Source organism: Colobus angolensis, unplaced genomic scaffold (assembly GCF_000951035.1).
Source record: "Colobus angolensis palliatus isolate OR3802 unplaced genomic scaffold, Cang.pa_1.0 Scaffold362, whole genome shotgun sequence".
NCBI classification, from domain to species: domain Eukaryota; kingdom Metazoa; phylum Chordata; class Mammalia; order Primates; family Cercopithecidae; genus Colobus; species Colobus angolensis.
In genome coordinates this window covers 2,211,385-2,238,180 of record NW_012116955.1, presented here as the reverse complement: position 1 = coordinate 2,238,180, position 26,796 = coordinate 2,211,385, and the positions used below count along the sequence as shown (strand labels likewise).

The following is a 26,796-nucleotide window of genomic DNA, read 5'->3' as shown; positions in this document are numbered from 1 at the left end:
TGTGAGTGAGAACATGTGGTGCTTGGTTTTCTGTTCTTGTGATAGTTTGCTGAGAGTGATGGTTTTCCAGCTGTGTCCATGTACCTACAAAGGACATGAACTCATCCTTTTCTGTGGCTGCATAGTATTCCGTGATGTATATGTGCCACATTTTCTTAATCCAGTCTGTCATTGATGGATATTTGGGTTGGTTCCAAGTCTTTGCTATTGTGAATAGTGCTGCGATAAACATACGTGTGCATATGTCTTTATAGCAGCATGATTTATAATCCTTTGGGTATACCCCCTGGTGTGTTTCTTGTAGCAATCTGTTGTTCATGCAACACTTATGCTCAAAGGGTAAGGCACAGGATTTTTTACAATGAGCCACCTAGTTCTTTTTGTACAAATTAATTTATGTCACATTTAATTTAGTGTGCATAACATCAAAACTGAGGTATTATTCCAATTTATAAAAACCATTTGCATAAGTTTTACGCAAGTTTTAAAAATACAAAGTTTTCTCCCTAAAGTGGCTCAAAATAGATTGTTCATGGCTGTCTACATCTAAAATAAAAAAGATTCAAAAATAATTGAGCAGATTAGGCATACTGTTAAAGGTGTTCAAACCATTATTTGATTTGTACATCTACTCAAACCTCTTCATTGGTCTTTATTCAGCAGTACATATACACCAAATTCCATTTTAGAAATTTCCATGTCATTTTCATAGAAAACAAAGTTTGGAAACAAGTAACATTTAAACACAGCTTGGTATTCTACCACAATTGAAACTCTTTTTTCTTCTTCTTTACAGGACTCAACAAAATCTAAAATCAATTAGGCTGTAGATTTACCTCATGCAAACATCTTTACGTTATTTCTGAAAATGAAAAAGATGGCCTTTTAAGTGCATTTTACTGTTTTGTACTATTACAGCAACTTGTGTACTGCAACACAGTCTATTTTGAGAGAAATGTTTGATTTTTTTATGCAAAAATCTCCGCAAATTAATTTTGATGCTATGGACAGTTTTTCATAGCATCAAACATTCATCTGGTGCAAATGCACAGGGAAACCTTCCTGAAAACTTTCCTGACTTAAGAAGCAACTAAAAAAATGCATACTAGGTAAATGAAGCTAAAAAACTAAAAAAAAAAAAAAAAAAAAAAAAAAAGGGATGGGGAGAAGGAGGTGGAAAAGGGGGAAATAGAAAACACAGGCTGTAGAGTAAACCAATGTCTGCTGCTAAACCAGTCTTTGTTTTCATGTCCACTGTACATTAACACTTATGATCTCATTTTGATGATTTACTAGGTTTGTTATCAGCCCCTGAAGGTGAATCAAGCTCACATGAGTTCACACACAGCTCTACAACCAAACTCTCATACACAGTCATCCCAGGACTAGGAGTCTGCTTCATGAGGCATGAGCCCTAGATCTTAAAGATGAACCTGGCTGTCCATCACTGAGCCAGACATTCATTCAACATTGTCCATTCACACATTGCTTCATAGCAAGGCCTGGGCTCATTTTCCTTTGACTTATATGGGCAGCCTATTCTCGTTTATGCTTACAAGGTTGAAGATGACAGTACTACTCTTTCCCCTCAACTGATATAAAGTAAGTCAGTGTTCTTTCTCAGGCACTGATGATCTGTGACCCGTAGCCCTTTTTACTTTGAACAACCTAAATAAGCATTCATGTGAAGTTTCCATTACATTTTGCCACTCATTCTCACTTGCACCCATTCTCCATCTTGACCTCATTTGGGTATTTTCTGTGATTTCAAATGAAATCTTCACATTTTATTTCCCCATTTAATGCAGCAGCAGATCCCATGAGCCAAGCTTGATGGATCAAACATTTATATATATACCCACATATATACACATATATATGTATATACGTATATGTGTGTGTGTATATATATCTCAGTGCTGCATTGTACCTAACTTCCACAACATCTTTCTAAAACTGGATCCCTTCTGTTGATACATTGGCAGATGAATTGAAACCAAATGTTCCGCCCTGAATTGCCTCTGGAACAAGGCTAGGGTCTTCATCAATATCATCTGAAGAGAAGAACTGATCAGTGATCTCACAGGCCAATTTGTAGATGCCTTCATTTTCATGATTTTGAAGTTGTTTAATTTTCTCCAGCCCTCCATCTTCTTCTATAAGACTGCCTGGCTGGGCGTGGTGGCTCACGCCTGTAATCCTAGCACTTTGGGAGGCCGAGCTGGGCAGATCACGGGGTCAGAAAATCAGGACCATCCTGGCCAACATGGTGAAACCCCGTCTCTTCTAAAAATACAAAAATTAGCTGGGCATGGTGGCATGTGCCTGTAATCCCAGCTACTCAGGAGGCTGAGGCAGGAGAATTGCTTGAACTAGAGAGTCGGAGATTGCAGTGAGCCGAGATCGCATCACCGCACTCCGGCTTGGAGACAGAGTGAGATTCCATCTCAAATAAAATAAATAAATAAATAAATAAATAAATAGTCTATGGTTTATGCCTTTTCTTTGGCCATTTTTAGTATATTACTTAGTCCATTGAGTACTACTTGCATACCTTGTGCATGTTGTTTTTTTGACCTTTGAATTTTTTTTTTTTTTAAATTGTACTTTAAGTTCTACGGTACAAGTACACAACATGCAGGTTTGATACATAGGTATACATGTGCCATGTTGGTTTGCTGCACCCATCAACTAGTCATTTACATTAGGTATTTCTCCTAATGTTATCCTTCCCCCAGCCCCCAACGCCCTGACAGGCCCCAGTGTGTGATGTTCCCCACCCTGTGTCCAAGTGTTCTCATTGTTCAATTCCCACCTATGAGTGAGAACATGTGGTGTTTGGTTTTCTGTCTTTGTGATAGTTTTGTTTCCAGCTTCATGACCTCATTCTTTTTTACAGCTGCATAGTATTCCATGGTGTATATGTGCCATATTTTCTTAATCCAGTCTATCATTGATGGGCATTTGGGTTGGTTCCAAGTCTTTGCTACTGTGAATAGTGCTGCAATAAACACACATGTGCATGTGTCTTTATAGTAGCATGATTTATAATCCTTTGGGTATATGCCCAGTAATGAGATTTCTGGGTCAAATGGTATTTCTAGTTCTAGATCTTTGAGGAATCGCCACACTGTCTTCCACAATGACTGAACTAATTTACACTCCCACCAACAGTGTAAAAGTGTTCCTATTTCTCCACATCCTCTCCAGCACCTGTTGTTTCCTGACTTTTTAATGATTGCCATTCTAATTGGCATGAGATGGTATCTCATTGTGGTTTTGATTTGCATTTCTCTGATGACCAGTGATGATGAGCATTTTTTCATGTGTCTGTTGGCTACATAAATATCTTCTTTTGAGAAGTGTCTGTTCATATCCTTTGCCCACTTTTTGATGGGGTTGTTTGTTTTTTCTTATAAATTTGTTTGAGTTCCTTGTCAATTCTGGATATTAGCCCTTTGTCAGATAGGTAGATTGCAAAAATTTTGTCCCATTCTGTAGGTTGCCTGTTCACTCTGATGGTAGTTTCTTTTGCCGTGCAGAAGCTCTTTAGTTTAATTCGATCCCATTTGTCAATTTTGGCTTTTGTTGCAATTGGTTTTGGTGTTTTAGTCATGAAGTCCTTGCCCATGCCTATGTCCTGAACGGTATTGCCTAGGATTTCTTCTAGGGTTTTTGTGGTTTTAGGTCTAACATTTAAGTCTTTAATCCATCTTGAATTAATTTTTGTATAAGGTGTGATCTCTGAACTTTTCATTGGCCTCCTGTTCCCCAAAGGGTACCCTGCTTCTGCTGCTTAATGTCTCAGAATTTTGGTGTCATTATTTTCAGATACCACTTTGTCATCCACTATCTGGCGGGTGGTGGTCTTCTGGATGGTTTGCATGGAGTTACTGCTGTCCAGGGCATCACGAAGATTGAAATCCTCACCATCTTCCAGCAGGCGGTGGTTGGTGGCGATCTCAGCCTCCAGCTTGACCTTGATGTTCAGCAGGGCCTCATACTCCTTGGCCTGGCCCTGTTCCTCTGCCTGGGTCTATGCCAGCTCTGACTCCAGGTGCAGCGGGATCCCGCTGAGTTGCTCCATCTGCAGGGTGTAGCGGGGCTCCATCTTCCTCAGGCTGTTCCCCAAGCTGGCCTTTAGATTTCTCATGCAGCCCAGGTCGATCTCCAAGGACTGGACTGTATGTCTCAGCTCCATGAGTGTCATCTCAGCAGCTCCAACCCCGGCAAACTGTGTGGTGAACACTGTGGTGCTCTCTTCAATCTGCTGAGTCCAGTACTTGTCCAGCTCCTCTCGGTTCTTCTGAGCCAGCTTGTCATATTGGGCCCGGATGTCTGCCATAATCTTGGTGAGGTCCTAAGATTTGGTGGCATCTACCTCCACAGTCAACCTAGAGCTGGTAATCTGGGCCTGTAGGCTTTTTCTTCCTCTTCATGGTTCTTCTTCATGAAGAGCAGCTCCTCCTTGAGCCCTCGATCTCTGTCTCCAGCTGCAGCTGAGTAACATTGGTGTAATCAATGACCTTGTGGAGCTCATGGATGTCGCTCTCCACAGACTGGCACATGGTCAGCTCTGTCTCATACTTGACTGTAAAGTCATCAGCAGCAAGATGGGCATTGTCAATCTGTAGAACGATGTGGGCATTGTCCACAGTATTTGTGAAGATCTGAGCCCTCAGATCTTCCTCGATGGTCTTGAAGTAATGGCTCCAGTCTCTGACCTGGAGTCCCTTCTTCTTCAGGGGCTCCTGCATTTTGCTCTCCAGTTACCAATTCTTGATCTCCAGGTTCCTCACTCTGTCTAGGTAGGAGGCCAGGAGATCATTCAGGCTTTGCATGGTCTCCTTCTCGTTCTGGATGCCTCCCATTCCTGTCAGACCCCCGGCCATCCCCGCAGACAGATCCCTGGACCCTATGCTGCCCTGGAAGCTGGTGGAGTGGGACGGGGAGATCTGGGAACCAGAACCCCTGGTGCGTGCATAGATGCTGGCCATGCTGCTCACTGTCCAGGCGTCCCAGGGACCGGTAGTTGGTGGAGAAGGTGGAGCGAGTGGTGAAGTTCATGCTTTCTGGGGAGGAGAGTGAGAGGACACGACTCAGGTTTTGCGGATGACCACTTTTGCATCTTTTACAGTCAACAAGTTGCAAAAAGGTGGGATAACATTTTGCTGGATAAGGTAAGCCACTTAATATTTCCTTTCACTAATTTTTAAGTTACTTATGGCCCAAGTAGCTTCTTTCTGAATGCCTAAATCCCCTTATCCAAAAGGTGTATTATCACTGGTACAAGATTGGCATCAATTACTGCCTGTACCTGCTGCTGACTTCCTGCAGTGATTTTAGAGAGGAACCATACTGCTTCCTTATTAATTTTCTTGTTGGGATGTGTCAGGAGTGCTGGGAAGTGTGAAAGGGCATCACAGTTCAAAACTACTTGTATTTGTTTATCAGTTCCAGTAACAATGTTGCCCACAGCTCGAAGTGCAGCAGTCTAAACTTTAACTTCCTGGTGGCTGAGGAAGCCAAATGAGGAACTATTCCAGAATCTATTACCATCTGTATTTGTTAATTATCAGCATCAGTAAGGTAAGAGAGGATCAAGACTGTATCTACCAATATATTTACGTCTGTGTGATGAACTAAAACACAAAGGGCTGGAAGAATCTCCTGAATGGTTGCCATTGGTGGTGGTGGGTCTTTGTGGCGACATAAGTTGACCATAACCCAAGTAACATTTCTTAAGAATGTTATAGGAATAGATGGACTTATGAAGGAAAGTAAAGGTTTCATAACTCCAGGACTTATGACATAATCTCTACACTGGGGCCCATCACCTATGATATTTCCCAATGCCCACACTGTTTGCTCACAGACATTCTGATGGGGTGAATGGAGAAGCCTCAGGAAAAGTGGCACAGCATTGGACTGAGCTACTGCTTGAGTTTGTTCAGAAGTTCCACATACAATGTTTGTCAAAGCCCATGCAGCTTCAAACTGTGAAGAAGGATTGTCATCTCTTTCAAGACAATGGACTAAAATGGCCAATATTCCAGATTTTTTAAAGTCATCAACTGGTGGATTTCGATCACTGAATAAAAGCTTCCTGGCAGCTTGAACTGCACTTAATTGAATTCGTTGGTTATCACTTGAAGCATTTTGAACAATAGCTTCTAGAGAGTTATTTTGCACTCTGTAATCACCATCTATATCAGAGTCTTCACAGATACCTTCGTGTGGTACATTCCTTCTCTTTAAGAGATGTTCATCTCTTTTATTCTTCCTTAATTTAACTACGAGCTCTGCATGATCCGCACCAACTACTGTGCTGCACTGACACTTCCAGGAACCGGGCGCCACCTGAGCTGCTGTGTAAGCAGCACCACCGCTTCCTTCTTCCTCCGCCGCTTCCTTCTTCCTCTGCCACTTCCTTCTTCCTCCATCGCGGCCTTCTCCTCTCCCCGCCTCTCTCCCCCACCCTCCCACCAGCTGAGATGGGGAGGCAGCTTCGATCTTGCCACATTTTCTTTATCCAGTCTATCATTGATGGGCATTTGTGTTGGTTCCAAGTCTTTGCTATTGTGAATAGTGCTGCACTAAACATACGAGTGCATGTATCTTTATATTAGAATGATTTACAATCCTTTGGGTATACACCCAGTAATGGGATGGCTGGGTCAAATGGTATTTCTGGTTCTAGATCCTTGAGGAATCACCACACTGTCTTCCACAATGGCTGAAGTAGTTTACACTCCCACCAGCAGTGTAGAAGCATTCCTATTTCTCCACATCCTCTCCAGGATCTGTTTCCTGACTTTTAAATGATCGCCATTCTAACTGGCATGAGATGGTATCTCACTGTGGTTTTGATTTGCATTTCTCTAATGACTAGTGATGATTAGCTTTTTTTCATATGTTTATTGGCCACATAAATGTCTTCTTTTGAGAAGTGTCTGTTCATATCCTTCACCCACTTGATTCTATAGTTTTTAATCTCCCTCAGGTGTCCAGTATGGCTTGCGTTCAGTTTGAGAGGCAGAAGTCAGCACCTGAGGAAGCCTCTGGCGGCACTCAGGTCATCCAGACCTGATGACTCTGTTGCCCTCAGGCTCGCTACAGACTGATGTGTACATCACAGGTGAATTGGTTTGTTTTCAGTGAGAAATATCCCTGGGGGAGGCTGGACACCTGAAAGTTGGCAAATGCTTTCACTCCCCGAAAATTGCTTGGCAGGTATGGAAGCACAGACTTGAGATACAGAAACATAAAGAATTTTGCTTTGTTTGGAGGGCTTTTCTTTAGTCCTCAGACTTCCTTTTTTTTTTTTTTTTTAATAATTCAGTTATTTTCCTACTTTACAGGACTGAACAAGCCTTGACAAATTCTTAACGTTTAATTAAAGAGTTAGTTCACATATGCTTTCTTCAGGTACGCTGATGCCACTAACAAGATTAAAGATTTTGTTAACGTTTCATTAAGACTAAATTATTTTTTCCAGTGCTCTTCCTTTGGTTTTTGATATGGAGATACAAGCCTTCTGCAGATTACTGAGGTCATTTGCCATGTGTTGCTTTCAACCAGTTTAACTCTTGGAATTCAGGGATTTCTATCTCCCCATGTACTGACCATAGCCTGTCTTTGCAATATTAATTAAAGTGAATGATAGTATATTTTGTTTTGAAAATTTCACAACACAACCAGCAATAATAAGATACCAAAAGCAGGCTAGAAAATATTTGCCTTAGAATAATTGTAAAATGATTTAAAAACTTTTTATTTGGGAACTCAAATGGTATATTGAAACCTGTTATAAGATATAACAGAAACAATATTGCACTTATAAGGGCAAAATAAGCAAAGTGTCAAAACGCAGTAAAGAAAAACTATAAAACATCCTGAAAAACACAAAAGTGGACTTCATCAAATGGGAATGCATATCAAGCTTTGGATAGAAATACTAAACATCACAAAGTTGTCAATTGTAAGTTAATCTATAAATGTAATATTATTCCAATAAGAGTATCATAAGTTTCTATAAAAAGGAACAAAGAAGGAAGAATATACAGGAAAACCCTGAAAAAGAAGAACAATGAGAAGGATACATTCTTTCAGATATTGTTTAAAACTTAGTTAAAATATTCAAAACATATTATAAAGTTGCTATAATTAAAGTAGTGTAGTGTTTGCTCACAGAGAATGGGACAGAATATGGGTATGGAGAATGTGATACAAGCAGCATCTGAGTTCAGTAGGAGAAAAGATAGAATTTTGTTTATTTTGTTAGTTTGAAAGAATTTCAAAGTTACCAGAAAAACTTGCAAGAATCGTATAAAGAACTCCCAAATAATCTTTGGCAAGATTTGCCAATTTTAAACATTTCGTCACATTTATTTTATCTCTCTGTCTCTTTCTCTCTTCACACACACACACACACACAGACACACACAGACACACACACATATTTTATGTAGTTTTGGAACCATTTGAGAATTGTTGTATGCATCATGCCCCTTTACCTGTTGATATTTCAGCGTATATTTCCTAAGAGCAAGAATATTCTCATATATATTCACAGTGCAGCAAATTATCAGCTTTGGGACATTGGGACATTCAATATCGACATAACACTTTAACATACAACCCATATACTCGTTCTGCCAATTCTCCCGACAGTGTCCTTTACAACATGCCCCCCTGCCCCCACAAGTACAATATGAAAACTGGAACCATATATTGCTTTCATTTGTCATATCTCTTTAGTTGCCTTTCTTTATCTTTTTCCATTCCTATATTGCTATATTTTGGAAAACGCAGGCCAGATGGCACATCCAGACTATAGAATGTTATTCAACACTAAAAAATGAGCTATCAAGCCGTGAAAAGACCTGGGGGAAACTGAAATGCATATTACGAAGGGAAAGAAGCCAATTTGAATAGGATACACACTGTATGATTCCAAGTATGTGGCATTCTAGAAAAGCAAAACTATGGAGACAATAAAAAGATCAGTTGTTGCCATGGATTGGGATAGGGGAGGGATAAATAGAGCACACAGGATTTTTAGAGCAGTGGTACTGCTCTGAATGATACTGCAATGATGAATACATGTCATTATTCATTTGTTCAAGATCATGGAATATGAAAGACTAATAAGGTTTGGCTCTGGGTCCACACCCAAATCTCATGTTGACTTGTAATCCCCATGTGTCAGGGGAGGGACCTAGTGGGAGGTGATTGGGTCATGGTGGGACAGATTTCCCCCATGCTGTTCTGGTGATAGTGATGAAGTTCTCTTGAGATCTCTGATGGTTTAAAAGTATGGCACATTCCCCCTTACTGTCTCTTTCTCTCTCTCCTGCTCCACCTTTGTAAATAGGTAGGTGCTTCCCTTTGCCTTCCGCCATGATTGTAAGTTTCCTGAGGCCTTCCAGTAGTGGTTCCTGTTAAGCCTACAGAACTGTGAGTGAATTAAACCTCTTTTCTTTATAAATTACCTAGTCTTAGGTAGCTATTTATAGCAATGTGAGAATGGACTAATGCAAATGCCAAGAGTGAACTCTAATCTAAAAATATGGACTTTGGGTGGTAATGATGTGTCAATGTAGATTCATCTATTCTAACCATGTACCACTCTGAAGGGAGAGGGTCTGTTGATACTAGGGGAGGCTAGGCATGTGTGGGGGCACAGGGTATAAAGAAAATCTCTATACCTCTCTCTCAATTTTGCTGTGAACATAAAATAGCTCTTAAAAATAAAGTTTTTAATTTTTAAAATTTTTTTTTTATTTTGAGAGGGAGTCTCGCTCTGTTGCCCAGGCTGGAGTGCAGTAGCGCAATCTCAGCTCACTGCAAGCTCTGCCTCCCAGATTCAGGTCATTCTCCTGCCTCAGCCTCCCGAGTAGCTGGGACTATAGGCACCCGCCACCTCACCTGGCTTACTTTTCGTATTTTTTTAGTAGAGACGGGGTTTCACCATGTTAGCCAGGATGGTCTCAACCTCCTGACCTTGTGATCTGCCTGCCTCAGCCTCCCAAAGTGCTGGGATTACAGGCGTGAGCCACCGCACCTGACCAAAAATAAAGTTTTTTTAATGTAAAAATATACATGACAGTAATTTTAAAGAATGACCCTCAAGTTTTGGTTTCTATGATTTTTCCTCATGATTAGATTTAGTTTTTACTTTATTTTGGTGGGAGATGAAATCCAAAATAGACAAGTATTAGGATAACAGGGTAGCCATGTGGAAAAAGATACACATCAGGATAAATTCTAAAGGTATTTGAGATTTGCCATAAAAATGAACCTGTACAATTATCAGATAAAAACATGGATGAATTTCTCTATAACTTTGGAATGAGAAAAAAAATTTTATGTTGATTCAAAATATATAAGCAATATAAGTTGATAAACATGGAACAAAAAATTGTTTTTGTGCCCCTGCCCCCCAGATAAAGTAAAACAGCAAGCTGGCACAATATTTGCAACTTCTAGCACAGATAAAGGATTAATATTCTATTATTTCAAGGGCTTCTAAATACAAAAAGAGACCAGCAATTCTACAGGAAAACTAATGACATATTGATAACTCACAGCAATTTAAATAGCCTTTAGAAATGTGCAAAGATAGTCTTATTTATAATAAAAGAAATGTAAATTAAAACTATACTAAGATACAACCTCAACTATCATGTTGGAAACAATTCAAAAGTTTTACTTTAAATTCTGTCAGTTTGTGGAGAAATAAGTACTCAGACATTTTGAGTGGGAATGTAAACTATTGCAGACTTTTGACAATATCTAGCAAAATTATGTATGTACTTATTTTTTGGCCAAGCAATTTCACCTCTAGAAATCTATCCTGAAGACACAAATGAGATACCCAAATGTGGCACAAAACAATTTGTTAATGTAATGTTTGCAACCAAAAGGTTAGAAACAACCTGTGTCCATAACAGTGGACTGGTTGAATGAATTTTGGAACAGTCACTCAGTGGAGTGCTATGTAGTTATACAAATAAATGAGGAGTGCTATACAACTAAAAAAAACTATAAAGTAAGTGAGTATGTTTATATACTTTCATGATCACTAGGATATATTGTTAATATATTTTTAAGTGAAAGAAGCAAAGATAAGAAAAGTGATCAAAGAAAGGAATATATATATATACATATAGTCTAATATAAATTTGAATAATAGGATACTCAAAAATGAAAAAAGTCACTTAAATTATGTTTGAATCTGTAGATTTGACTGTGAAACTATGTATATATTTTATGTAGTTATGAAATAAAGTAAAATTTAAAAATAAATCTATAAAATAGCAAATAAAAAGTAAAACCAATGAATCCAATTGAGTATCAAGTTGATGACATCACCACATCAAGGTCTATTCCAAGAGACTTAAAAACCCAATACTTTACAATATATCCCTAGTGGTATATACACTTAAGGACTATAAGGATCCATACAAAATCTAGGCTATGTATTGTTATTGTGTTCTTAATAATAGTACTGTTATTCTGAAACTTGTATGCATGTAGATTATAAAACAAAGAGAATAATTACATAAATGTTTATGGTTAACTAGTATTTTTTAGCATAAGAGAAAAAAGATATAAATATAAAATCAAAGAAGTTAAGTAAAAACCCTATTATTGTACATTTAAATACAAAATATCAGTATTCAGCCTAGGAAACATTGTGGAACCCCCACCTTTATTTAAAAATTATTAGCCAGGTAGGGTGGTGCTCCTCTGGAGGCTGAGGCAAGAGGATCACTTGAGCCTGAGATGTTGAGGCTGCAGCGAGCCATGATAGCACCACTGCACTCCAACTTGGGTGACAGGGTGAGACCCTATCTCAAAAAAAAAAAAAAAAAACATTGTGTAGGGGCTGGGCACAGTGACTCATGACTGTAATCCTAGCACTTTGGGAAACTGAGGCAGGAGGACTGCTTGAGCCCAGGGTGGGTCAAGGCCAGCCTGGGCAAATTGGAGAAATCTCACCTCTACAAAAATAAAAAAATAGCAGAGTATGGTGGTATGTATCTGTAGCTCTAGCTACTTGGGAGGCTGAAGCAGAAGGATTTCTTGAGGCCAGGAGATAGAGGCTGCAGTGAGCCTCATTCACACCACTGCACCCCAGTTTGGGTGACATAGCAAGACTTTATCTCAAAAAGCATATTTTCTAGCTTTGTCTATTGAGAATCTCAAGAAAAAATGACCAATCCAGTAGCACGGAGAAAGCTAGCCCTCACATTGTGGGTTCTGAATACCTTTTCCAGTGAAAAGAACTAGGGTTCTTTAGATAACTATCTAACTCCAGGTCTGTAATAGAAAATGTACAAGATGAGCCTGAAACATATTATAGCATAAAGCAAGGGATTAATTAAAGAATATGGGATCCTGAGAAAAGAACTCAAGAGACAACTTGAAGAGATTGTCATTGGTTAAAAATGGGACAATTTGAGCACCAATAAACGGTAAACTAATAACTGAAATAAATCAAATTATACAAAATGCTTTAAAATTCATGAGTTCATAATGATACTTAGAAATAAAAACAAAAAATCCTTTTGAGGATGCTAGGGAACTAACTCATTGTTTTGAAAAGTGATAAAGGGAAATAATTGACAATTTTATCTTCTTTTCTTCACAAGCCATACCTCAGGATAATCAAATAGCTGATGATGAAACATATCTCTTTAAATAAGTATTCATAACAGAAAAAGAAAGGATAGATGGAGAAAATCACCATTTTGCAACCTTTAATGAGACAATCCAGGAAGATCTTCAATGGCTACTAACATCACAAAAAGAGAGACAGCCAGATATAAAGTGCCCCCTGATCCCCATATTTAACCACTCATGAAGTATCTTGTCAGAAAGTCAGACCTGAATGTAATCAAGCCTCTATACATAACAAATAGTTTTCAGGAAAAAACAGGGGAGGAGGGATATATTAAATGACACCACGAAGATACAGCCAGCAAAATCCTGTATGTGAACAATTATTCAGGAAAAAAGCCTGGTTTCTTCAATGACAAATTGTGTATGTGTGTGTGTGGGGGGGCAGGTAGGCAGAGATAGGGGAAGAAAGACGACTATATATTGAGATGTGACACGTGTCAGTTGCAATACACGGATTTTGATTTGAACAAACAATGAAAAATATGAGACAATCAGGGAAGTTTGATTACTGACTTGATATCTGTTGGTGTTGCAGAATTATTTTTCAGTTTTTATTTATGTTAATGGCCATGTTAAAAAAGAGCCTTTATCCTTCAAAGATGCAGTTGGAAATAGTTACAGATTGAAATATTTACAGACGAGATTATGTGATGTCTGAGATTTGCCTTAGGGAAGCCAGTATTGGCAGAGGGGAGTGTGCAAGGTTTGAGAAGAAATGTGTTTGGCCATTATTTGATAATTGTTGAAGCTAGGTAATAAATGAAAAGTTCATTGTATTAGTCTCCCTATTTTTGCTCATGTTTGGTGTTTTCTATTAAAAAAGGGCAATACTGAGAGATAAGACTTTCTTTCACCCTAGTTAAAGTAGGGAATAAACTGACCTTTTAAAAAATTATTAAATGGGAAGCTTAACTGATATTTTGGAATTTTCAAAGTACAATGAAGAGGGCAGGTATATCCCTAGAAACTACACCATAGGTCTTCTTGGAGGTGTGACATGTTCTTGATGACTTCTAGTTCATTTTTGCTAAAATGTGTTCCCTCTAGGACACTGAGAGGAGTGCTTGTGATTTCAGATCTGAGGTCCGCTCTTGCAACTCTTTCCCATAGGGCTGCACCAACAGAGTGTGCAGAGTTGAGGAGCTCTGCTGTGTGTTGTCTGTTAACTCTGAGTGCGAAGGCTGTGCAACTCTCTTTGGTTCCTTTCCAAAAGTATTTCTGACTCCCCAAGTGCAGAATGGGGGTCAGGTGGACCTCTTATCAGGAGCCATGCTGAGATCTCCATCTCATTTTGCTCAGTGAGACTGTCAACTGGAATTGTTTTCCTGAAGGGAACAGTGTATTTCCTTTTACTATTGCCAGAGCCAGTTGTTCCCACCAATGGTATTTTAATTGCATACCAAGCAGCCATCTACATATTTTGTTGCCCAACATGTCTAAATTTGTCACAAAATGATTCCAGTGTATTTTCCTTTTTGAGCAATGAAATAGAGTATTTTAAAGGAGGATGTGTTGTACAGATATATATCAGGGTGAGGTCCCTAATTGGCTGGAATTTGATACAATGAGTAACTTATTTGACATAAAAAATTAAATGTCTTGAAATGGTACGATCTCTTCTTTCACACATTTGGAGGCAATATTAAGATTACAGGATGTATAAATCATTGCTATGGTACAGTTGAGAAAATTTGTCAACTTTAGACTATTTCTGTTTTGATGATATAGTCTAGAAATAAAACTGGGTATGTTTGTCTTACCCCATTTTATTACCTATTCCCATGGGTATCTGAGGGCATATTCCCACAAATAGAGGTTCTCAAAATGTCCTCTGGGCCTGACTTAACTTGAGAAATAAGGCTCAAAGCTATTGGATTATCATTGGGGTTGGGGCCAGGGAGCTAGTTCAGAACCAGCATCCAGATCTTTTCCATACTTGCCCTGGTTAAATATATTGATGTTGGCCTGTGCTTGCCAGTTGCTCTGTCACTCTGTCACACATTCAGAACTTTTTAACCTGAGCATGTATGTCCAGGAGGTGCAATTAATGTCAAATGCAGGACAACGGCCTGACCCAAGTGTGTGAGTGGTGACGTGGCAACACCTAGTGTCTTGATTTGAGGTCAGAGTTGAGCCTGATGAAGTGTCTGGAATTCCATTCTGAGCCCATGTAATTTCTGGATTTTCTGGCTTAAATGCATCATTTCATCTTGGAGAAGGAATATTTAGAAAGAAATCTTCATTTATTTTTAAACACTGTGTCATTGAGATGGGACAAACATATCATCCAATTGATTCAAAAATTTGATTAAAAAACCAAAAACAAAACAGAATTTTATAGTTGAAAGTAATTAAATTGATATAAATTAGCACATTCATTTATTCATGTACAGAGTGGAGGCTCTGACACTTTTCAACATTGGGCCAAGTGTAGGGAAACTGTGAGGAAGACAGTTTCTCTCTTCAAAGAATTATTACCATAGGAAACCTAACAGAGATACAGCCACACCTTTGGTGTTCATGGTTTTGACTCTTCTCCTGTTATCCTCAAGGCCTGACATGAAGCCATTTAGAATTTTGCAGAGGGACAGAGCACGGTGTGTGGAGGTGGGGGGGTCACAGAAGTGACTGCACTCTGCAGACTCTTCCTCCACCCCATACATACACACCAGCCATGTTAGAACTCAGTTTTGTTATTATCTACTCCAGTACAAATTTTATAGTAGACAATCTATTATATTTAGGGCTTTGCGGGTATTTGAAGATTTCAGGAATGCAAAGCTGGGAGTGGGACAGGTAAGGGCACTGCAGCAGCTGGTAGGAAGATCACTGATCCAGCCTGGGTGGGTCAGAGAAGGCCCTGTGGAAGACAAAATGCTCATGCTAAGCCCTGGAGAACTGGCAGGAGTGGGCCAGGGAAATACATAGTAGGCAGTCACTGAATATCTGGAATGAATTTTGAAATCCATGCAGAGGAAACAGCATATTGAGAGAACCAGAGGGTGAACAGCATGGCAAATTTTGGAAGAGAGTAAGTAGTTCAGCAATTCAACACTTGATAAATATTTATTGAGCATCTACTATGTGCTGGACTCTGTTGTAGGGATTGGAGATATAATGGTGAACAAGATAGTAAAGCTCCTGTTTTTACAGAGCTTGCGGAGAAGAACTGTACTAAACTAAGTAAACAAGAAAATTTCAGACAGATAGAATTATAAGAGGATGTGCCAGAGTGATTAGGAGTAAAGCTAATAACTTACTGGCTATTAAGTATTATTAAAAGCCATGACTTTTACATTAAAAAGTGATTATTTATTTGGAGGACTGAATGTCTAATTATATTTTAGAGGAAATTTTATGTTATAGCAGAAGAGTCCTTTTTTTGGCTGTCCCTCAAATTGCCAAAAGTAAGATTGATCTTGCCCATGGGAATGAGTGGGGGCATAGGCAGGTGATAAGAGGAAAGAAGGTGTCAAAGAAAGGAAGAAGAGGGAGAGAGTGGTAGAAAGAGTAAAAAGATCACAGTGCATATTGTAGAATGGATTATTAATAATAACTGCTGGTGTTTTTCTGAGTGCTCATGATTAGCCAGGCACTGTGCTAAGTGAATTAGATCTATTAATTCACCTTATTTTCAGCACAACCCTGTGAGGTAGTTACTATTATCATCTTCAGTTTATGGGTAAGAAAACTGAGATGGACTATGCAAAAAATTGAAACTGGACCCCTTCATTATACCACATACAAAAATCAACTCAAGGTGGATTAAAAACTTAAATGTAAAACTGAGAACTATAAAAACCCTGGAAGACAGCCTAGGCAACACTATTCTGGACATAGGACCTGGCAAAGATTTCATGACAAGGACTCCAAAAACAATTGCAACAAAAACAAAAATTGACCAGTGGGACTTAACTAAAGAGCTTCTACCCAGTGAAAGAAACTATCAACAGAGTAAACAGACAACCTAAAGAATGGGAGAAAATATTTGCAAACTATGCATCCGACAAAGGTCTAAAATCCAGAATCTATAAGAAACTAAAACAAATTTACAAACAAAACACAACTCCATTAAAAAGAGGGCAAAGGTGCCGGGCATGGTGGCTCACGCCTGTAATCCCAGCACTTTGGGAGGCCGAGACAGGCAGATCACGAGATCAGGAGATAGAGACCATCCTGGCTAACACGGTGAAACCCCGTCTCTACTAAAAATACAAAAAATTAGCCGGGCGTGGTGGCGGGCACCTGTAGTCCGAGCTACTCGGGAGGCTGAGGCAGGAGAATGGCGTGAACCTGGGAGGTGGAGCTTTCAGTGAGCCGAGATTATGCCACTGTACTCTAGCCTGGACAACAGAGCGAGACTCTGTCTAAAAAAATAAAATAAAATAAAAAAGAGGGCAGAGGACATGAACACTTCTCAAAAGACACACACGTGGCCAATAAGCATATGAAAAAATGCTCAACATCACTAATCAGAGAAATGCAAATCGAAGCCACAATGAGATACCATCTCACACCAGTCAGAATGGCTATTAATAAAAAGTCAAAAAATAACAGATACTGGCGAGGTTGCAGAGAAAAGAGAAAAAATACTGCTGGCAGGAATGTAAATTAGTTCAACCATCATGCAAAGCAGTTTGAGGGTTTCTCAAAGAACTCAAAGCACAGTTACCATTTGACTCATCAATTCCATTACTGGCTATATACCCAAAGGAATATAAATCATTTTATCATAAAGACATATGCACACATATGTTCATCACAGTACTATTCACAATAGCAAAGATGTAGAGTCAACCTAAACACCCATCAATAGTAGAATGGACAAAAAAAATCGTGGTGCATATATACCATGGGATACTATGCAGCCATAAACAAAGAAAAAGATCATGTCCTTTACAGCAACATGATGTAGCCATTATCCTAAGTGAAATAATGCAGGAAGAGAAAACCAAATACCACATATTATCACTTATAAGTAGCAGTTAAACATTGAGTACATATGGACACAAAGAGCAAACAATAGACACCAGGGCCTACATGAGGGTGGAGGTTTGGAGGAGGGTGAGAACTGAAAAACTACCTATTGGGTACCACACTTATTATGTGGGTGTTGAAACAATCTGTACCTGAAACCTCCATGGCATGCAATTTAGGTATACAACAAACCTGCACATGTTCCTCTGAATCTAAAAAAAAAAAAAAAACTGAGTCAGAGAGAGGTTTGATGAGTTGCCCAGAGGCCTAAAGCCAAAAGCGAGACTCAAAACCAGACATCCTGTTTCTGCAGTCTGAACTCCTCCCCATGAATCTCATGGCTGCCCTCAATGGCTTTGGTATGCCTCAGTGGCTTCTCTGTCCTGTGTTCATTTACTGTGCCCACAGAACTAGGAGACTCATTTTTGGAGTTTCAGTGTCAGCTCAAGCTTGTGATTTTACAAAAGCAAGTTAAGCCTTCCTGGTGTCAAAGCTTTGGACTCAACCTTCTGTTGCCTTCTAGGGATGTCACCCAGGTAGACTATGAGGATCCTGAGACAAAGGTGAAATTCAATACAGGATATTTTCAGAATCTCTTTTCTGCCCAAGAGATGAAGCTCCCACCAGGCTGCAGATGATCCCTCTGATGTATTTTTCAGCCCATCCCTGGACCTCTAAGATAGCCTATGAAAATCCTGGTGGTTTAGTGTCATAGAATTGAAGCCTGGCAAGGAAATACCAGGGTTTCCTTCAGTGATGTCACATTGATGAGAATCTGGAAACAGATTTTAATGACCTTCAGAAAAGGTGAGTTCATGGCATTACTGGGTCATCCATTCTGATGTTTAACCACCCTGTGATCAGCACATTGTTTTCCTCTTGTACTTACTGTGACTCCATTGCACGTAAAAAACCTTTCCCACCTTTTATGTACTTGAACTCTCTCCAGAGTTTTCAATTATCTAGGCGCAATGCTTAATATTTAAATTAAATCTAAATTCTAACACAGAGCTTATTCCAGACTCTCTATGAGAATTGTATACTGTTACCTCAAACCTAAGCAGAGTGGGGAGGATTATGTGATAGACATAAATTTTCTTTGACTGTCTTACTGAATTTACAAAGTATTTCTGGAATTGCAATTTGATGCTTATAATATTGATTACTGCAAAATGATTTCTTTGCATGTAAATGAACATTGATTTGGATGATGGGAGACAACTAAAACCATAATATTATTACTGATATAATGCTACACAGAGGACAGAGCTGGGTTTGGGCAGCAGAGGCCTGAATCCTGGCTCCATGACTCACTGGCCAACCAGTCACTTGAACGTTCCACAGCTCAAGTTACTTAGCTGAGAGCGGAAGGTTTATTAGATGGCTTTTAAGTTCTTTCCAGTTTTAAAAGCCAGGGACTCATTAGAAGCAGAAAGTAGAATGGTGGTTCCCTGGGACTGGGAAGTAGGGGTGGGAAAGGAAAGTTGTTAGTGGGTGTAGAGTTTTAGTTTTGCAAGATGAAAAAGTTCTAGCAATCTGTTGAGCAACAATGTGCATATAGTTACCACTACTGTACTGTTTACTTAAAAATGGTTAAGATGGCAAATTTTATGTTATGTGTTTTTACCAAATTAAAAAGTCAGGGACCTCAGTGGTCTTCCTTTTTTTGGCATCTTAGTGAAAATAATCTTAATACAAAGAGGTACACTGAAATTTTAAGTCATATTTATCTTGAGGTCTACATGAACTCTGACTCCCTACTCCAGAACACACACACACACACACACACACACACACACACACACGGTTTCTGGGGAATCACTGTAGAAATGCCCCCTTTAAACTGCATTTTAATGGCAAGGAAGTTGTCATAGTGTTCCTAACGTGAAGATTGTTTGGCTGGATTTATTTATCGTCAGGAATTTTTCCTTCATGATGGCCTGGAAGAATTTAGAGTTTATCTCCAACATGGGAAATGTTATCCAGCAACAGTCTTCCTCAAAGCCAAGGAGTTGGCAAAGACTCACATTTGGTGTCCGAGCAAAGAGAGCTGAAGTGATTGCTCCCGCTGTTCCCAAACTATGCCTGAAGGAGGTCTCCACACTGCTTTTCAACACTTGGTTGGATCCCCAGTGTTGACATGGTGACTCGGAGGAGAGCTGAGCTGCTTTGTGAACATCAGAGCATCAAGATCTAGCAGGGTTGGGGGGGCGCTTCGAGGTGGGCCGGCTTGAATGTTGTGAGCAGGAGCAGATGTTCCCAGCAACCTCCCACCCCACCCCTTTCCCTAAATAGTCCTTATTTATGTATTTGGTGCCAGTAATATTTTTCCATTGTGCATGTTGATATAGAATTCAGTTAGTGCTGCTGAAGCTCCAGAAAGTTGTAGAAAGAAAAATCTGAACAGTCTTCTACTGAACATTTAGAAAAATCAAACCCATTGCCTGCCAGAAAGAAAAAGAGGCACAAATGCCCTTAGCAAAGGAGAAGTGCTCTGGGCTGCTGTTCCTATTGGGATGTTGCCAACCCCACCTTATCACCTTGTAGATTGTGGAAAGCTGTGGACTAACTTGAGGCACAAATTGACTCCACATGTTTTCTCCCATGGTGAACTCTTGCTTTCTGATCACTTCAGGGCAGGAGAAGAGAGGCAGTGCTTGGTGGGCATGTGGCTTTTTGCTAGTGGGGTGGGGGTGGATTCTCCAGCTGAAACCAATAAGATCCACTCAGAAGAATTCTTCACAAAGTTAGATGGGAGTTTGACAGTCCCAAAATGCTCACACAATTTCTGCAGCTGTGCAGTTCTTAAAAAACAAAACAAAACCCCAAACAACAACAAAAAGTCTTAGAAAAAAGGACAGTGTTTCTAAATTTCTCTTCCCAGAGGCACTCTATGCCTGCCTCTGGGCACGTCATCAGAAAAGCTCACTTCTCAGTGGTGTTAATTCATCAATCATTGGAAATACCCCTGTTCAATCATGTCTGAAGCTGGTCACAACAGCTTTCTGCTTCTTGGTAGAAGTGTGGTCAGTTTCATCCCCACTGATTTTATCTGGGCACATGGGCTCCCCTTTAAGTGTGTTGAGGTGTGAATATCATCTCCTAGAGTTTTCTAATTTTGTATATGGCTAAGAAACCATTCAGGTTTTCTCCTGTCCTGTGTTTGGGCCATCTTTTAAGTTTGTACCACTGCACATGCTACAACTTGTAGAAGAATGGGTGCTGAGTTGCTGTCTTAAAAATGTATTTTCCTTTCTTTTAAGGATCGCAATAAATGGTGTTCTTCTCAGAAACTAGTATACAGTGTTTACAGCAGCATTATTCAACAACCTGTGTCCATCAATAGATAAATGAATAAACAAAATGTTAGTACATATATACAATGGAATAATGATCTAGTCATAAAAAGGAGTGAAGGATGGGCATGGTGGCTCATGCCTGTAATCCCAGCACTTTAGGAGGCCGAGGCAGGCAGATCACCTGAGGTTGGGAATTTGAGACCAGCCTGACCAACTGGAGAAACCCCGTTCCTACTAAAAACACAAAATTAGCCAGGCATGTTGGTGCTTGCTTGTAATCCCAGCTACTTGGGAGGCTGAGACAGGTGAATCGCTTGAACCCGGGAGGCAGAAGTGGCAGTGAGCCGAGATCGCGCCATTGCACTCCAGACTGGGCAACAAGGGCAAAACTCCGACTCAAAAAAAAAAAAAAAAAAAAAGGAGTGAAGTATGGATACATCATACAATTTGGATGACTCTTGAAAACATGATGCTAACACATTAAAATATTATAAAAAAAGATATGAAAGAAGCCAGACACAAAAGATCACATACTGTGTAATTCATTTTATATGATAAATCTGGAATAGGCAAATCTATGGAGTCAGAGAGCAGATTAGTGGCTCCTTGGGGATGGGGGAAAGGGAGAATGATATGGTATGATTTTCTGGGGTGATGAAAAAGTTCTCTTTTTCTAGAGAGAGGGAGTGGTTGTATAACATTACAAGTGCACTAAATGTCACTGAATTGTGTACTTTAAAATGGTTAATTGTATGTTACATGAATTTAATCTAAAAACTTTTTTTTTTAAAGAGGTATGTTGTTTGATTTTTTAGAGGTGTCCTATTTTTGTTTGGGTGTGTGTCTTTCCTTCTATGCCAGCCCAGAGAGGCTTATTCTTCACATTCTATCTAAACGATCCATTACATTGAACTATGTACAGTTGATATTTAGCCTATCTTCTTATATTCTCCCCCAGAAATTTATACATCCACAGCATTTCTCAATTTGCGTCTTTTTCTTAGTGACAAATATACCCTTTTCAGAATCTATGCTCAAGACTAACCCTGATTGCAGGTGAGAGGAACTCTGGAAAATTGGTAGCTTAGGATGAATAATTTGTTAGCTTTTCAAAGCTTTGGAAGTCAGGGTGCAACAAGTGGAGCTTTAAAAAACAAACAAACTGGCTGGGCGCGGTCGCTCATGCCTGTAATCCCAGCACTTCCGGCAGTCTGAGGTGGGCGGATCACGAGGTCAGGAGAGCCATCTGAGACCATCCTGGCTAACATGGTGAAACCCCGTGTCTACTAAACAAAAACAAAATTAGCCAGGCGTGGTGGCGGGCGCCTGTAGTCCCAACTACTTGGGAGGCTGAGACCGGAGAATGGAGTGAACCTGGGAGGCGGAGCTTGCAGTGAGCCGAGATCGTGCCACTGCACTCCACTCTGGGCAACAGAGTGAGACTGCATCTCAAAAACGAAAACAAAACAAAACGATAACCAAAACAAACAAACTGAATACCTCCTTTGCTTCTGGTCTTTTATGAAATTTCTTTCGCTGACTTTTCTCTGTGAAATGTTCTAATAAAGGAAAGTATTTTCCTCCTGCCTGTTTCTGTATTAAAGCCTCAAAGTATTAGAAGATGCTAAAATGATCCTATCGGTAAAAGTAGAGAACCCTATAAATCCAGTAGTCATTGGGCAATTGTAATTCATATTCTGGGAGTGGGAACCCCTGACTAGGAAGAGACCCATGACTGAGAGGAGGCAGCAGAGGAGGATGGAGTGAATGAGCAGGGAGTCAACTGGGCCTATTAGAAGCAGAGGAAAAGAAATGAGGATGGGTGTTTACAGCCTGGAGATTTTGCATGCATGGTGAGGCAAGACATACTTAGGATTACTGCTCCTCTGCTTCTATTGATGATGCTACAAGAGCCTCTAGATAGAATTGTTCTTCAGTTTGATAATCTGGTTCTTTGTTCATGTCTCTTATCCTCAGGAAACAAGGACAGCAGTTTTCCTATTTAAGCCAAGAAAAACTGACTTTATGAATAAACTTAGTGTTGAATCCCTGAGGGACCCAGATTGACAAGACAAGCTCAAGTGGAGGAACTACTGGAGTCAAGTTCCATGTACCAAGGGTAAAAATCAAACTTCTTGTTCAAGGAGAAAGGACTGCAATAGCTTTTTTAAACAGCTCTCTGGACTTCAGATAACTAGTCAATATTCAGATAAGCTAAGTGATAGTTAATCAAAAGCACACATTGAATTTATCTTGAAGTTCATGGGTTTTAAGATGACGGAGATTCGTTATCATAAGTTTGAGGAAGTTCAGCAAATGCTCCTGGGGTTGAGTTTGTAGACACAGAAATTCTTTAGGTAAGAGTTCAGATGACTCAGAAGATTCTGCATCTGGTCATTCATTGTTTACAAGCCCTTCTCAGTGGCATTAAAAAAGTGTTCCTTTCATAAGAGTTTCAAAACAAAACCAAGATGGGCAATTCTTAAGAGAATACATTTTGGAACTAAAAACATTACTGTTTTTGAAGTAAAATATAAAATTAAGACAACAGAAGAATAATTTGATCTATTCTTATATGAGAGGTTCTCCATTTTCTCCCGGTGATACCCTCTTCTTAGTCCCTGGAACACACACAGCCAGGAAAGAGTCCTCCTATCCACAGGTGATTAGATTGGGGTGGGCAAGAGACTTAAGATGGACCAATCAGATCTTGTCACCTGGAGGAATATGGAACCCGGGCATGGAGACTGTATCAGTTCATTCTGAGTATCTAAGGCATCATGTTGCCCTTAGTATATGAATGACTAAGTTGAGAAGCTGGTCTATGGAGAGAAGAGAATTAAGTATATGTGCAGAGAGAAGCAGTCATAAGAGCACACTTGGTCCCAGAGAGAGAGAGGGAAAGGAAGGGCAAAGGTACCTGGTGACTTTCTGGGTTCCCTAAGACCAGCTCGGGTTCCTCTGTTTGGCCTCTTTGAGATTCCTTTGTGTGTGTCTTCATGATGTACTCTTTTTGTTCATACTGGCTTGAGTGCGTTTCAGTTTCTCACACTCCCGAAATGATCCCCAAATAGTTCAGTTCTCTGCTCACCACCTAGTGCCAGCCCCTCCAGGGCAAATGGTGATCTCCTCCATTTTAAAAGCTTTTCAGGGATGGGGATTCCAACTCTCATAAAACCCTATTCCAGTGTTTAGAAACCTTCAATTAGAGTCTTTCTTATTCCACACCAAACTGTTTACATAAATGATAGTCCATTTTTCTTTCTTTTTTTTGTCCTGTGAGATAGGTAATAATTTGCTTACTTGAAGACTTTAGATCTTTTATTAGTATTTCTTACTAATGAACTTACCTCATTATAAGAATCAGATAGGAGGTGTGTGTTAAAAATTCAGATTCCCTGTCTCCTCTGGATCTGATCCAGAGATCTAGGGTGGAGCTAGGAATCTGTATTTTTAACAAGTGCCCCTAGCGATTTATATAATCAGGGAAGTTGAGAAAGACTGTATTTAATAATAGTTAACAAGTTACCCCTTGTGATTTACTGTCTCCAGAAAAATGTGTCACTTCTAATTGCCTCCCCACCTAAGTCTACAAGTTTAAACTCTTCATTCTTTCCAAGGCTCAGAACAAATGCCAGTGTTTTCATGATCCCACAGCTGGGGAAATCTCATCCTCTATTTTGAGTTTGAGAAAATGGTGACTGAGCAGCACTCGGTACAGGACAATCTAATTTTGATCTTTGTCTCTGACTTCCTTATGGAATTTCTTCTATTTTTTTCTATTATGGTTATTCAGTGACTTGTCTGGTATTCCCTGTCAGACTGTACACCCATCCACACAGGAATTCTTTGCAGCATGCCACAGAGGGCTGTGTAAGGAATAGGTTCATGCAGGGTGTGTGTAGAGCCTTTTGGTGATCTACCCTGGAGGCCATCCTGCTGTGGCTAAGGGGTTATAGGAGAGCCCACCCTATTGAGAACAATTGTGGAATTCTCTAGGGCCAAATCCAAAGAGGGCTTACCTCCCAATGTGTGTCCCCCACCCTACCCCATTGAGAGTGGCACAACAATTAAGGCCTTTATTAAGAAAAGGTCTACCAGGGTGAGTGGGGGAAGAAGCTGACTTTGGGGGAAATGCAGTTTGTCCAGTGGCAATGGTATCTTCTTCCTCTTTTTGCCTTGGGGAAGAGAAGGTATTTGTTTTGTTCCTTCTACTTTCTACAAGATTGAGGGGTTTGGTCTATTCTTCTCTCTGTAGTTAGAAACACAGTTTATTCTCTGAAAGTTACTGTGCTCCTAAACCTGAAACCATCAGAATGTGCAGCACTGCATGTGAGGGGAAGGAGTTAGAGAGAGATGGCAGAAGTACGAGGGTGCTGGTGTGGGGCAGGAGACAGTCTACTTTCACAGTGTTTGAAACCCAAGGGATAGGGTGTTCCCTGTGGTCAAGAAAAGACTGCCAATGGGGGCAGGGCTTAAGTTATCTTGCTAGGAGCTTCCAAGAGTGATGTCTCTTTGGGTGAGGGAACCTAAGCCATAACAAAGTGTGGATGGGCCATCGTTTTAGTGGATAAGGGTTTTTAGTGGATAAGGGTGGTGAGGAAGAGGCAGGACCTCTGAACCTCAGTGACTTTCCATGTGGCGTGTACTATGCAGGAAGAGGTCCCTGAGTGACATGGTTTGGTGTGTCCCCACCCAAATCTCATCTTGAATTCTCACGTGTTGTGAGAGGGACCTGGTGGGAGGTAATTGAATCATGGAGGCAGGTCTTTTCTGTGCTGTTCTCGTGATAATAAGTCTCATAAGATCTGATGGTTTTAAAAAGGGGAATTTCCCTGCACAAGTTCTCTTCTCTTGTCCTCTGCCATGTGAGACATGCCTTTCACCTTCCACCATGACTGTGGGGCCTCCCCAGCCACATGGAACTGTAAGTCCATTAAACCTCTTTCTTTTGTAAATTGCCCAGTCTCAGATAAGTCTTTATCAGCAGTGTGAAAATGGACTAATACACTGAGCATCCTCTGGAAGGCAGCAAATATATCCCCTTGAGACAGGCAGCATTTAGGTTCCTGCCACAGGGAGAGGTACAGCAACAAAGAACAGACAAAGGGAGAATAGACTTGCCACCTATGACTTATGGCTACTGAAGCAAGAGGATGCCATCTCTCACCCACTGCTCACCACTGAAACTTTTGTGAGGAGCATGTGTGTGTTGGGAGGTGGTAAAGAAGAATGAAAGGAGGGAGCAAGAGGGCAGAGTGGGAGAACAGACCTCTCCCCATCTTCCCAACCCAGGCAGTTTGAACCAACGGCTCAGCTAAAGGTGAAGAAAAGAGAGAAAGAAAGCTTTGCACAGTGCATAAGATGGCTTTAATCACCAAAGAAGATGAAAAAAAGAATGGGACTCAAATTGAGATTTTGTTAAGGGAGGTGGCTACCCAGAAGAAAGGGGATTTTGAAAGGGTAAAATTAATAGCCATTATTTAGAAAATTAAAATCATTCCATGCTTGTACTTCTTAGGGAAACCAACATATGCAATGAATAGATTCTCTATTCAATTTCATTATATCATTTTTCAGATATGAATCCTGGACTAACCTCTGTACTTGAGTAAAGGTAAGACCAGGACTGTTATAATGGAAAGATTACTTGCAGCTCCTTCACAACAATATCATGTTGCCTTTCTTTCTTTTTTTGGTTTTTAACATCTGCTTTTTTTTTTTTTTTTTAAATTATACTTTAAGTTCTAGGGTACATGTGCATAACGTGCAGGTTTGTTACATATGTATACTTGTGCCATGTTGGTGTGCTGCACCCATCAACTCGTCA

General features: G+C 40.0%; 2 pseudogenes; both read right to left on the bottom strand.

Moving 5' to 3' along the window:
• Nucleotides 1-1,950: 1,950 nt before the first annotated feature.
• The window catches only part of LOC105519953, a 143,275-nt pseudogene continuing 118,429 nt past the window's right edge, over nt 1,951-26,796 (bottom strand).
• On the bottom strand, nt 3,797-4,997 carry LOC105519952 (annotated as a pseudogene).